Source organism: Arachis stenosperma, chromosome 8 (genome assembly GCF_014773155.1).
Source record: "Arachis stenosperma cultivar V10309 chromosome 8, arast.V10309.gnm1.PFL2, whole genome shotgun sequence".
In the NCBI taxonomy this organism is placed as follows: domain Eukaryota; kingdom Viridiplantae; phylum Streptophyta; class Magnoliopsida; order Fabales; family Fabaceae; genus Arachis; species Arachis stenosperma.
Window position 1 is genome coordinate 12,708,944 of NC_080384.1, and position 13,463 is coordinate 12,722,406.

Here is a 13,463-nt window from a genome sequence, read left to right on the forward strand (position 1 = left end):
ACATCTCTTTCCTTTGATTAGAAACATTCTTGGAACAAAGAGCTTTGGATTTATCCAAATTAATTATCATCTCGGAAGCTTTGCAAAATAAGTTGAGAGAATTCATGACAACTTGGACTTGGAATTTCCTGGCTTTGTAGAAAAGTAACAAATCATCAGCAAATATAAGATGGGAGACCCTAGGTCCCCCTTTAGAAACAGCCATAGGATCCCATATACCCATATCAACCTAATTAGTAATATAACAAGCTACACGTTCCATACAGATAACAAACAAATAAGGGGACATAGGATCTCCTTGCTGGAGACCCCTCTTAGGGACAAACTTATCTAACCTGTTGCCATTCCAAAGAATTGAGAGATAAAAAGCTTGGACACAGGACATGATTAGTTTGATAGTAGCAGTAGGGAAACCAAAACCTCTAAAAAAATGCTCAAGGAACCTCCAGTCAACCCTGTCATAAGCCTTCTCTAAATCGATTTTAAGGGCCAACGTTCCTTTGTGCGATTTTATTTTTTTTCATAAAATGGAGAATATCCTTAGCAATGATGATGTTCTCTGGTGGGCCCCTACCTTGGATGAAACCGCCTTGAAGAGGTCCAATGATATTTGTCAAAAAAGGTCGGAGCCGGTTTACCAAAACCCTAGTGATAATCTTATACACTACATTACACAGGCTAATCGGCCTAAAATCTTTCATGTAATTAGGCACCTCCACATTGGGAATAAGCACTATAAGAATTTTCATAAATGAAGGGTCAATGTAACCACCTGTAAAGGCATTTTGAATAAGCCTCCAAATATCCAAACCAAGAATCTTCCAATACTCTTTAAAGAAAAAAGCTTGAAAACCATCCGGACTTGGAGACTTAAAGGAATTCATACCAAAAACAGCTTCTTTTACCTCAGCTAACGTTACTAGTACAGTGTGATTCTGACAAGCTTCGTCACTTAAAGAGGGTAAGCGACTATCTCCACGACAATCCAAATCCACTTCCTCTATTGAATAAAAAAGTTGTTTGTAGAAAGATATGGCTTCATTTTGGAGAGCATCTTGATTCGTACACTAAGTACCATCGTTTAAAAACAACCCATTGATTTTATTATGTTTCCTACAATTTAGAGATTGGAGGTGAAAAAAATTTGTATTCCTGTCTCCAAAATGCACCCACTGTTCTCGGGACTTTCGGAACCAAAAGATTTCTTCTTTAAAAAGAATGCAATTATACTCATCTGTAAGCTCCTTTTCTTTGTTTCTAAGAGAAAGAGAATCAACTGACTCAAGCCTCTTTTGGATGGATTCAATTTGCTTTTCTAGCTTTATTTTTTTTTTTGCAAAAATATTACCAGAAATCTTGGAATTAAAATCCAAAGAACCTTCTTGCACCTTGTGAAGATTTTTAGCTACACACCAAGACCCATGCTTCCAATTTTGCTGCACAATCTGTCTACATGTTGGTTGAGTAGCCCAAACAGCTTGGAACCTAAAGGAACAAACACCTTTGAGTTGAGGAGAACCTTCACATCTCACTAAGATTGGGCAGTGATATGAATGAAGTCTACTGAGAATTTTTACATAAGCTTCTAAAAACAATGAAAGCCAAGAACTATTGATAAGAGTCCTGTCCAACTTCTTTGTTATGTCTCTATAATTTTGGATTCTTCTATACCAAGTGAAGCTCCTACCAATCATACGAAGGTCAAGTAAGCCACAATCTTCTAGGATATAGGCAAAAATCTTTGCCCTTTGAACAGAAAAGGAGCCACATTTGACCTCATCTTCTCTTAAAATTTCATTAAAATCTCCAAACACAAGCCACAGACCATCAAAAGAAGAATCCAACAAGACTCTACTATTAAAATGAGAATTAGCATACACCACACTGCATCTCTAATTTATATTATCTCGGCAAAATTCAAAAGTGAGACATTGATCAAAATTACTAATAAGCTTACAAGAAATATTTGGAATAGAAGAGAGAAACCAAATACCTCCTTTATGACCTGTAGCCTCTACTATACCAATAGAATAAAAATTCAACCTCTTCCAAAACACTTTAAGATTCTGAAAAGGTGAATGTGTTTCCACAATAATGAAAAAGGTAGGATGGTATTTTCTCACCAGCTTTTTGCAATGAACCCGTGCCAATTTTTTTGATGCACCTCTAATATTCCAAACTATTATATTAAGACTATCCATAAACAATAATATCAAAGAAAAATAGAGAAAAGGGGTTCTAATTCTCAGTCTTTGCCCCAATCTAGCCATCTCTTTGTTTCACTTTGGTTTGCTTCTCACCATTCTTAGATCCCGCATAAGCTTTGTCATTGTTCACCGGGGATGCTTGGAGGGACGCCGATCTTAATCTTTTTCTACCAGTTTCGAAGCGAGAAGTATACACTCGAGGGGTTGCACCCTTCTTCAGGTTCTGTTCCATGCTTATTAGTGCAATGGATTTTTTAATTTTGTCCTTCTTGGCAATATCTTCTTTAGGTGCATGCAGTTGTTTATTTTAGCCCAAATTCACTAAGCCCTTCAAGGTAACTCCTTTATTAGCTTTGTGGGTCTTTCTGGAAGATGGCCCATATGAATCTCCACCCTTTTTTAAATCCAATATACCTTTTTCTTTTTAAATCACCTTGGCCCACCCTCCTCTTCATTACTTGTTGCCAAAGTAACGTGATTTGCATAAGAAATTGTCTCCAAAGAATCCGGACCTTCCCTATTCTTTTTCTCCTCACCATTATTATTTCCAAATTCAAAACTTGTCATTTTTTATCACCCGTTACATTCTTTATCTCCGACAATTTGTCGATTTCCGATGACTCCTTCCCATGGTTCTTATTCAAAGTAGTTACTTCCACACCCTCATCAATGGAAGATGAAGCACTCTTGCACTCTCTTGCTATATGACCATAGCATGAACACATCCCACAAATAAGATGGAGACTCTCATATTCAACCTCATATTCATAGTCATCAACAATGATTTTTTTTTATCACCGCCATACCAAGGTCGATCTGGTCGCATGCACGCGCAAACTTGCTTCCCTACTGCCGCTGCTATGCACATCATTGCCTCCTCCTGGTAGTAGCATACAGGAAGTCCAGAGATACGGATCCAGACCATGGTGGATCCAAAAGAAGCCTCACATTGTTTGAGATCATAGGACCAAGATTTTACAACCACATAGAATTCCGCAATTAGCCAAGGACCACCTAAGAGCACTCTCTCTCTATCTTTGAAGAGATCAAACTTAACCATGAAATATTCAAACCCAACATCTAACAATTCATCAAAACTACCTTTGAGACGCCATACGACCTTCAGCTTATGGAGAAGCGCTGTGTAATTGAAATGCTTTCCTAACACCTTAATAACCACTGCATCCATATATGGTTCAGTCAAAGAAGACCTAGTTTTTTCTGAAAAAGTTACACGTAGTGGTGTGGAGTCTCCCTGTTTTTCAAACACCACAGCCATGCTATCTCTAGAAAGAGATTCTGCCCATGTGAAAGCCTTATCCGTTTTAGTGCCCACCACTTTATCTCTAAAGGACACTTTTAAGAGTATGACCGTCTCTCTCAAGTTAATCTCCTCCTTATCCCCATATACAAACCCCTTGCACTCTTCCCCTTATCTCTGTTGTTAGCATTGCTGGCTTCCTTACTATGTTTTTCCCTTATCTCTTCTATGATGTTTGTTCTGAATTTTGATATTTTAGATGCACTCTATTTATATGTTTGATTTGTATTTGTATTTTTTATTTTTATTTTTATTATTTTTTATTTAAAAATCTTATAAACAACATGAAAATAAGAAGTTCAAATAGAAAAATATTATATATATATATATATATATATTTATTTATCATTAAATCTTTTTTATTTATAAATTTCTAAAATAAAGAATATTAAAAATAAAAATATAAATCAAACGAAGATTTTTATAGTCAACATTTTAATTAATTTTCCACTTTGTCTCTTCTTTTCTTTTCTTTCTTTCTTGATTGTTATTTGTTTTTAAATGTTTACAATTTTTTAGATAATTTTTAGCTTACAAAAGGCTAATTTTCTAATTGGATCGGCATTTATACGTCGGTAAATAGTTAGTTTAAGTAAAACATATATAAGTTTAAAATTGAAGGACATCCTCTAACCAAGGGTGAAGGGTTACTCATGTTAAAATTGAATAATTTGAGCCATGATCTAAATTATAAATATCATAATTGAATTGATAATTGAACTGATTAGATTATTGGATTATTAGATTAGTAGTTTATAGTGAGTTATATATTAAATTAAAAAATTTAGTCATAATTAAATAATTATATAAAATTTTATTTTTATTTCAAATTAAATTAATTATTATTTTTATATTTCAAAATTTCATTAATTAATGTATACCTATTATAATAAATTTTAAGTATTTATTAAAAAATAATATTAATAGATGTTATTAAATATGTTTGTGACTACTTTTGTGTTCTATTTCGTGCTATGTTTATTATTTATGAGATCCATAATGGTTGAATGTTAGAAGTGTTCCTCTAGTAGATTAAAATAGGGTTAAATCCTCTCACTTAGTTATCTTTTATCTCATTCCATCTTCCATCGTTGTCCATTCTTCAAAACTTTCTCCCTTCTAATAAATTTCTCTAGGCTCATAAAGAATTGTTGTTTGTTTCTACTTTTGAAAATAAGCTAAATGAAAAAAATTGCTTTTGTAGACTTGATATAGTAAAGGTTGAGATTTAGTGAGTGGCACTCGTCTTTGTTTTACTAACATTACAAAGATAAAAAGTTTGTAAGTATTTAAAATTCAGATCACTTTATTTCCTAGATTTACACATAATATCCTAGTTTAATTTGTGCATTTTTCTTTCTGTCTTTTGCTATTCTCACCAAACTTGTAAAGTCATTTTCAGAATTTATTCAATTAAAGTTTTTGAGAGTTTGAAATAACTCAATTTATAAGTAGAAATTGTCAAAATTATTGTCTTAATTAACATTTTTCTACCACTAGTTGATAGTAAGTATCATTTTTGTAATATTCTATCACATAAAACTTTATGCTTAAATCATAAAATAGAAGTGGTATAATATTACGACCTCTAATAAATAAATAAATATATATATATATATATATAATATATATATATATATATATATATATATATATATATATTCGAGGAGTCTTGAAGGATGGTTAAAGCAAAATCATGAAATTAAAAGCACAATGCTCAGAAATAACATTTACTTGCGTACGAAGAAAGCATATATATATATATATATATTTACTTACGAAACTAAGGCTAGCCAAAAAATATTTACTTACATACATATAAATTCCAAGTTTTTAAAATACACAAAATACCCTATTTCTCCAAAAACCTATATGAGGTTCAAGAAGCTAAACAACACAAGGAAAAGTCTATACACATATATTATATATATATATATATATATATATATATATATATATATATATATATATATATTTCATCAAAATAACCCAGACACAACATCCCAACTCCGCTGCAACCGGAACTCCATACATCAAGTGAGGTGCCTCTCGACCTGCATCTGAAAAATACAAATATCCGTATGAAATGAGAATTGAGGGTTCTCAGCATGGTAAAGATGCCACATGCATAAGATATAAGATCCTGGGAAAGCTAGAGGCGATCCTAGAACTTCGAGACTCATATTTAAATCTTAACATTCATAAATTAAAAACCATAAACAGGGTAGGTTATCTTAGGTTCTTATTTTTAATTCTTTTCTAACTTAAGCCCTAATTTCCGGCTTCCTCCAATCCTCCAAAACTTGAGTGTATAGACAAAGCAATCACAAGTAGGATACAGATATGGTAGGTAGCAAATATAGCAAGTAAGCATAGTAATTCACAAAGGCAAATCCAAATAATGCACAAGCAAGTAAAACACACAAATACATATGATGCATGTCTGCCCTATGGTTAAGAGCTCATTTGTCAGTTATACAGTCAACCCGACATGTCTGATAGATAACCCTGGACAAAACACCATAACATGGAATAGGTATTACTCGTCTCCCCATGCCGGTGTTTCACCCAACACAGAATAGGTATTACTCGTCTACTCAGGTAGGTGCCTCAAACCATAACCCAGGTAGGGATTACTCGTCTAACCACATGCCATGACTCGAATAGGAATTACTCGTCTACCCATAAAATCGCATCTCGGATAGGGATTACTCGTCTATCCTCAAAATCTCATCATACATAGGGATTACTCATCTATTCTCAATGTTATAGGGGGTTACTCATCTATCCCTAAAGTCATTACTCAATATCTCATCAATTCATCGTGTATTTGGTGTTTTAACACTTCTCAAGCTCATACTCGCCACCTCACAACCTTTCTTCACTTTCAAATTACCATCCTCTCAAGGTTTAACTCCCTCATTATGACTAAAACTAATTTTTAGGGTCTTAGAAAGTAAAAATAGAGCTTTATAGGTTCAAAATCAAGTTTAAATCACAAAACACAACGTTGCTGAAAAATAGGATTTTTGGAGTAAAACAGGGTGTGTGCGCATGCATACCGCTCATGCGTACGCACGAGCCAAAACACACTCCCTGTTCGGTGCCCGGGCACACCAGTGTGCTTACGCACACACACCAGGAGTTCTGGTTTTTCTGCAACTTAAGAAAAATTCAGTTTTTTTCGCATAACTTCCTCTAAAAAAATCCATTTTCCACAAAATTTATACCGTTTTAAAGCCCTTTAAACTATCTTTAATTTGAAACAATTTTCATTCAAATCCAAAATTTGAGGCTCAAGTTATGGACCGCCAAATTTTGTTCAAAATCAAATTTTTCGTCAAAAACACCAACCTCTATTTTTACCACATTTTCCAACTCAAACTAACATTCTAAGTTTTTAAACCAACCCAAAACAAGCTAAATTCAATCTCAACCCTACTCATTCATTCCATAAACCATCAATATACATATACATCAATTTTCTCACACAATTACTCAATCACATATACTTCATCTACATTACTCTATCTCCATCACAACCAATATCATACAAGTCATTTTCATCAAATTATCAACATTCACAATTCGTCATCAATCATCATCAAAGTCATCAACCAATATCATACAACACATTTTCTTCAAATTATCAACATTCACAATTCGTCATCAATCATAATCAAAATCATCAATCATCAACCTTTATATTAAAATTACTAAATTTTAACATACATACATGCTTTAACCTATCTTACGGTCAATTAGACTAAGTTTTCACGATACATTATATATTACATACGAGAAACCAAAACCATACCTTGGCCGATTTCTCGTAAAACCCGAAACATCACAATTGACCAATGTTTTACAAAATCCAAGGCTCCACACCTCTTCCAAATAGAAATTAAGCCCCAACGATCTAAATTCCAAGCTTTCAACACCACCAATTTGCCACCAACACTTATATAATTTAATCTAATATCACATATACATCACTAAAATCAATACCTCATTCTCTATATCAATAATTTTATAAGAGTTAGAGATTTTTCACCTTACCAACAGAGGTTTGGAGACAAGATCCGACAAGTCCACAAAGTTAATTTGATCTAAACACTAAAATTACATAAAATCTCAACACTAAAGCTAAAAAATTTCGAAACTGAAGAGTGAACATATGGGAATGAAAGTGAGGCTTACCAACAATTTTGTTCCCTGAGTTTTGTAGAGAATTCCGGGACGAACGCGTGGTCACTGACGACTCGTCAATTGGAGCTCTGGATTGAAGGATATAAGCAATTGAAGATTGGAGGTGATTAGGTTTTCCTTCTCCTCTTCTCACTGTAACCTTCCCCCTTTTATTTTCAATGTGTTTCAGTTTATGATGGTGATAGGGCTGCAAATGGAGGTTTTATATGTTGGGCCTTAGGTCCGGTCTAACCGATTTGGCTTAATGGCCCAATTTTATGTCAAATTCTTTAAAATTAGTGTCAAAATTCATGTTTTAATTAGTTCTACCTCATTAAACTATAAAATTTAATTTTCTAATTTCTTTAAATAATAATTAATTTCTTGGCTAATTATTTATTAATTTAGCGGGTTTTACATCCTACCCCTTAACAGAAATTTTCACCCTCGAAAATATCGTCCACCGCAAGAGTTCACGAAAATAATTCCTTTCTTAGCTCAGCGTATAGTTCCTCGATAGTCAACCAATTCTTACAATAGCTTGTCAACCGCAAGATCTATTCCTCATTCGAGCAACCTTAATGTCTTCACATTCCTCTCGCTCCCGCTGCCGCACTCTGATTTCATTTATCTTTAAGAGATTGACTATTCATCTCACGTCAAGCAAAATTAGGCATGATTAATATTTTTTGCAACGCAGTTATGTTTAGTTTTAGGTTCGACACTTTTAGTCTTAATTCATTATTTTTGTCTTATGTACGAATAATGCAATGTCTCCATGTCCTATAACGTAATTAAAAATTACTTACCAGTTTCTCCGTACCTCTAGAGAGATTTGACCTTGTTGCTAAGGTCGTCCTGTCTTCTTTTTCTCTTTCCTCGGGCAATTCCAAGACTTGTGCCCTTGTTTTTCGTATGTGAAACATAATCTTGAACCTAGTAGACATGGCCTATCGGGATGAAAATGCCCACACCTTTGGCACTTCGAGTCCTCTGAGTATTTCCTAATCTGCCTCCCTTCATTTTTCCAATGCTGCCACTCTCTTCAAAGCTATTCCAACTCTGGGAGGGTCGAGGTCCGTAGCCACTCCTCTTGAATTCTTGGCCCCTTGGTGAAAGACTCTGATTGTGGTTTCTTTGGTGGAATTTCCAGTTATTATTCTCTGTCATAGCGGCCTTTCTCACACATTCTTCAGCAAGTCGACTCTTGTTCACAAGTTTGGAAAAAGCATTAATCTCCATTGACCCAACAAAGCTCAGAATGTCACTCTGAAGTCCTCCATCGTACTTTATACATTTTCATTCTGCAAAGTCCTCCGAAGCACCTTGGCAGATTCGGAAAAACTGGCATAGTTCTTCAAATTTATTTGTGTACTCTGCAATAGACATTTGACCCTATTTTAACTCCATAGCTCAAGCTCCTTAGTGTTCCTAACTGAATTAGGAAAGTATTTTCTGTAGAACTCCGTCCAAAATACCCCCAAGATATTACAGTGCCGTCTGGTTGTAGAATACGCTATGTTCTTTGCCACCAGTATTGAGCTTCACTCTGTAACTGGTAGGTCGCAAACTTCACCCATTGTTCCTCAGGAACCTGCTGAGCTTGCAAAGCCCACTCCATTACTTAGAGCCAATTATCAGCTTCAGTAGGGTTTGTGGTCCCTCTGAAGGTCAAAGGATGTACCTTCAGGACAGCGGCAAGTGTCATCATCCCCTCTCACCGTTGTTCCCATTTTCGTTATTCATTTGATTCCTCAACGCTTCAACTATCACCTGTATAGCTGCAGCCATGTTTCCAAGGCAGCCAGAAAGTTCACAGGGTCGTTTTTGCCGTTTCAGGGTTCGTACTACCTATTCTACCTCTGCCTCACCTGTGACCGCATCCACGAGTCGACATCGAGTTTCTGTTCACACTATACAAGTGATATCAAGTTGATCAGTCTCAATATTGCAAGTCTAGTGCTTTAAAGTTCCAAATGCATGCTCATGAACATTTATGCCACATATATCAGTTAGATAATCTAGTTTAGCATGAACAAACTCCCAGAGTATGCCCAGAAGCATAATCAGTCCATCTCTCAGACTCTGCAGTAACGAACTGCTCTGATACCATAATGTAACACCCTATCACACAGAACTTTACGCTTAAGCCGTAAAACAGAAGTGGTGTGGTATTACGATCTCTAAAATAATATGATTGAAGGAATATAATATTCGAGGAGCCTTGAAGGATGGTTAAAGCAAAATCGTGAAATTAAAAGCACAGTGCTAAGGAATAACATTTACTTGTGTACGAAGAAAGCATAGGTACATATATACATATATAGACAATGAGAGTAAAGAGTCAAGAATACAAAATATTCAAGCTCCGAACTCAGCCTGTGAAACTAAGGCTGGCCAGAGAATATTTACATACATACATATAAATCCCAAGTTTTTAAAATACACAAAATATCCTATTTCTCCAAAAGCCTCTGTGAGGTTCAAGAAACTAAACAACATAAGGAGAAGTCTAGACACACATAATATATATATATATATATATATATATATATATATATATATATATAATAAAAACCCAAACAACATCCCAACTCCGATGCAACCAGAACTCCAGACGTCTAACGAGGTGCCTCTCGACTTGCATCTGAAAAACATAAATATATATAGAATGAGAACCGGGGGTTCTCAGCAGGGTAAATGTGCCACATACATAAGATATATGGTCCCGAAAAAGTCAGAGGCGATCCTAGAACTCCAAAATTCATATTTAAATCTTAACATTTATAAATTAAAAATCATAAACAGGGTAGGTTATCTAAGGTTCTTATTTCTAATTATTTTCTAACTTAAACCCTAATTTCTGCCTTCCTCCGATCCTTCAAAACTCCAGTGCACAGACAAGCAATACAGACAAAGCAATCACAAGTAGGATACAGATACGACAGGTAGTAAATATGGCAGGTAAGCATAGTGATTCACAAAGGCAAACCTAAATAATGCACAAGCAAGCAAAACACACAAATGCATATGATGCATGTCTGCCCTATGGCTAATGAGCTCATTTGTCGGTTATACAGCCAACCCGACATGTCTGATAGCTAACCCTGGACAGAACACTATAACATGGAATAGGTATTACTCGTCTCCCCATGTCGGTGTTTCACCTAACCCAGAATAGATATTACTCGTCTACTCAGGTAGGTGCCTCAAACCATAACTCGGGTAGGGATTTCTCGTCTAACCATAGGCCATGACTCGGATAGGAATTACTCGTTTACTCATAAAATCGCATCTCGGATAGGAATTACTCGTCTATCCTCAAAATCTCATCATACATAGGGATTACTCATCTATTCTCAATGTTATATCTAGGATAGGGGTTACTCATCTATCCCTAAAGCCATTACTCAATATCTCATCAATTCATCATGTATTTAGTATTTTAATACTTCTCAAGTTCATACTCACCACCTCACAATCTTTCTTCACTTTTAAGTTACCACTCTTTGAAGGTTTGAATCCCTCACTATTAAGTTTTAAGGTCTTAAAAAGTAACAATAGAAATTTAGAAGTTCAAAATTAAGTTTAAATCACAAAGTACAAAATTGCTGGAAAATAGAATTTTTAGAGTAAAACAGAGTAATTATAGAATAGATAAATAATTATAGAATATATGACATTCATTTTTTTTAATTCTCTTCTGTAAAACAGATAAGAGAGACATTCTATACAATTATATTTTTTTCATCTTGAATAATATTGATAGAGGCTTATTTATTTTCCCTTGGAGCAACAAATATTACTGCAATTTAAGTACAATAATTATTTTTGATTTGTGTTTTCTTATTAATATTCATGTAGACACTATGATCTATTCATTTTTAAAAAAATGAGTTAATGAATTTATGTTAATAAAATTTATTTGTAAATAAAAAATGAAATACCATTACAGTTTACTAATATAATAACAGGACATATATTAAGATAGAGAGATAATTGAATAAATTTTTATTTAGGTGAATCCCTTAAAATAATTGGTTTGAAAACCTTTTATTTTAATATAAAAGAATATTAAAAAATCAATAAAATTTATTATTTTTTGGTCAACAATTAACTAATAATATTTAAAAATGTAAATGAAAAATATATTGTTAAATGCACAGACTAAAAAAAAGTTAAACTGATAATTAAGAGTATTGGTTTAAAACAATAACTTTAATTGGTTCTTGAGTTTTTTTTTAAATAAATAAAAAACTTTTATTTTAAGTTTTAACCTACATAGTACAATATTGAAATCCCGGAATACACTGTGATGAGTGATATCAATCATATCAAGTCCATTTCTGCAAGACTCAAACATTTTAGGCACATGTTATATTTTTAGGTATTTTGTCAACTTTCATAGTCGTATAACTTAAAAGTCTATACCCTAGGGCCTAGGCTAACAGTACTAGGGCTTTGTTCACTTATCCGTAATCTTTTATAGTCTAAGACTCAAAACTTTGACAAACCATTTAAACCCAGCCACACGATAAACTCACAACAATAATAAGTGATTTTTTTGGCAAATAATGCACAATTAAAATGGTACTATTTTGGAGGCGGTTGTATTCTTTTTATTGGACAATATACAAGACAATAAAGTTATAGTTAGTTTGTGTAGGAGTACGTAGAACTATAAGAATTAAGATGCAAGCAATATTTCAATTCATTTCACTAAATATCTAAGAATTCTTCATGAAATAACTTTAGAAGTTACCATAACAACGTATGGATATAATCAATGTTGTACTGCCTTAAAATAAAATTTAGCTAATGATCTGTATTTTTTGATTAGTTATTCTTATAGACATTTTTATAAGGGTTGATGAATTAATTATTTCATTCACGTTTTTTTTAATTGTTTGCAAATAAAAGTATTAAATAAAAATATTAATATGTAATTAAATTTTAAATAATTAAATGTTAAAATTTTAAATGTAGGTAACATGTGATAGTGTAGTGAATAGAAAGGCTATTTTTATTTTTCTAATAATTTATTTATTTGAGATAGCCGCCAAAATTTTAAAAAATATCCTAAGTTTTTTTCTTCTTAATACTAAACGTTTATGTTTTAATTTTTTTTTCTAAGAATAAAGGTGTAAATAGTAGAAGCAAAATTATTTGTTAATTAGTCACCAAAAAATTATTTGTTAATTTGTTAGAGGATAATGATAAAGTATACAGAACAATAATAAAAGAAAGAAAATAAAAAAGGATAATCATAAAATAAAGAATTATGTAGGCTAATAAAGAAGGAAGAGGGAAAGTGATAGTGCATGTAGATGGATGAGAGATGTGTGTGACATGTAATAGAGTTAGAACCAAGTAATACGAAAAGACAACCACCACTTGAGAGTCCGAAGTGATTCTTTATCTTTGAAGCCATGCCACTAATGTCAGAATCTATATAATGGAAAAAGAAAAAATCTCAAGGATAAAAAATAATTTAAGTTTTACGAATTAATCGTCAAATTTTACTAAAAGTTCAGAAAGTAATTAAATTAAGTTAAATAATTATTTATTATAATAAGTATATTTATTAATTTTTTTATAATTTAATAGTATTAAATATAAAATAAAATAAAAGAATATCCAAACAAATAATTTTTTTTAGCTTAAATCAAATTATTTTTTAGTTCAATAACAAACTTGGTAATAACAAATATAGTCATATGTAATTTTATATACTTAAAATAAATTTG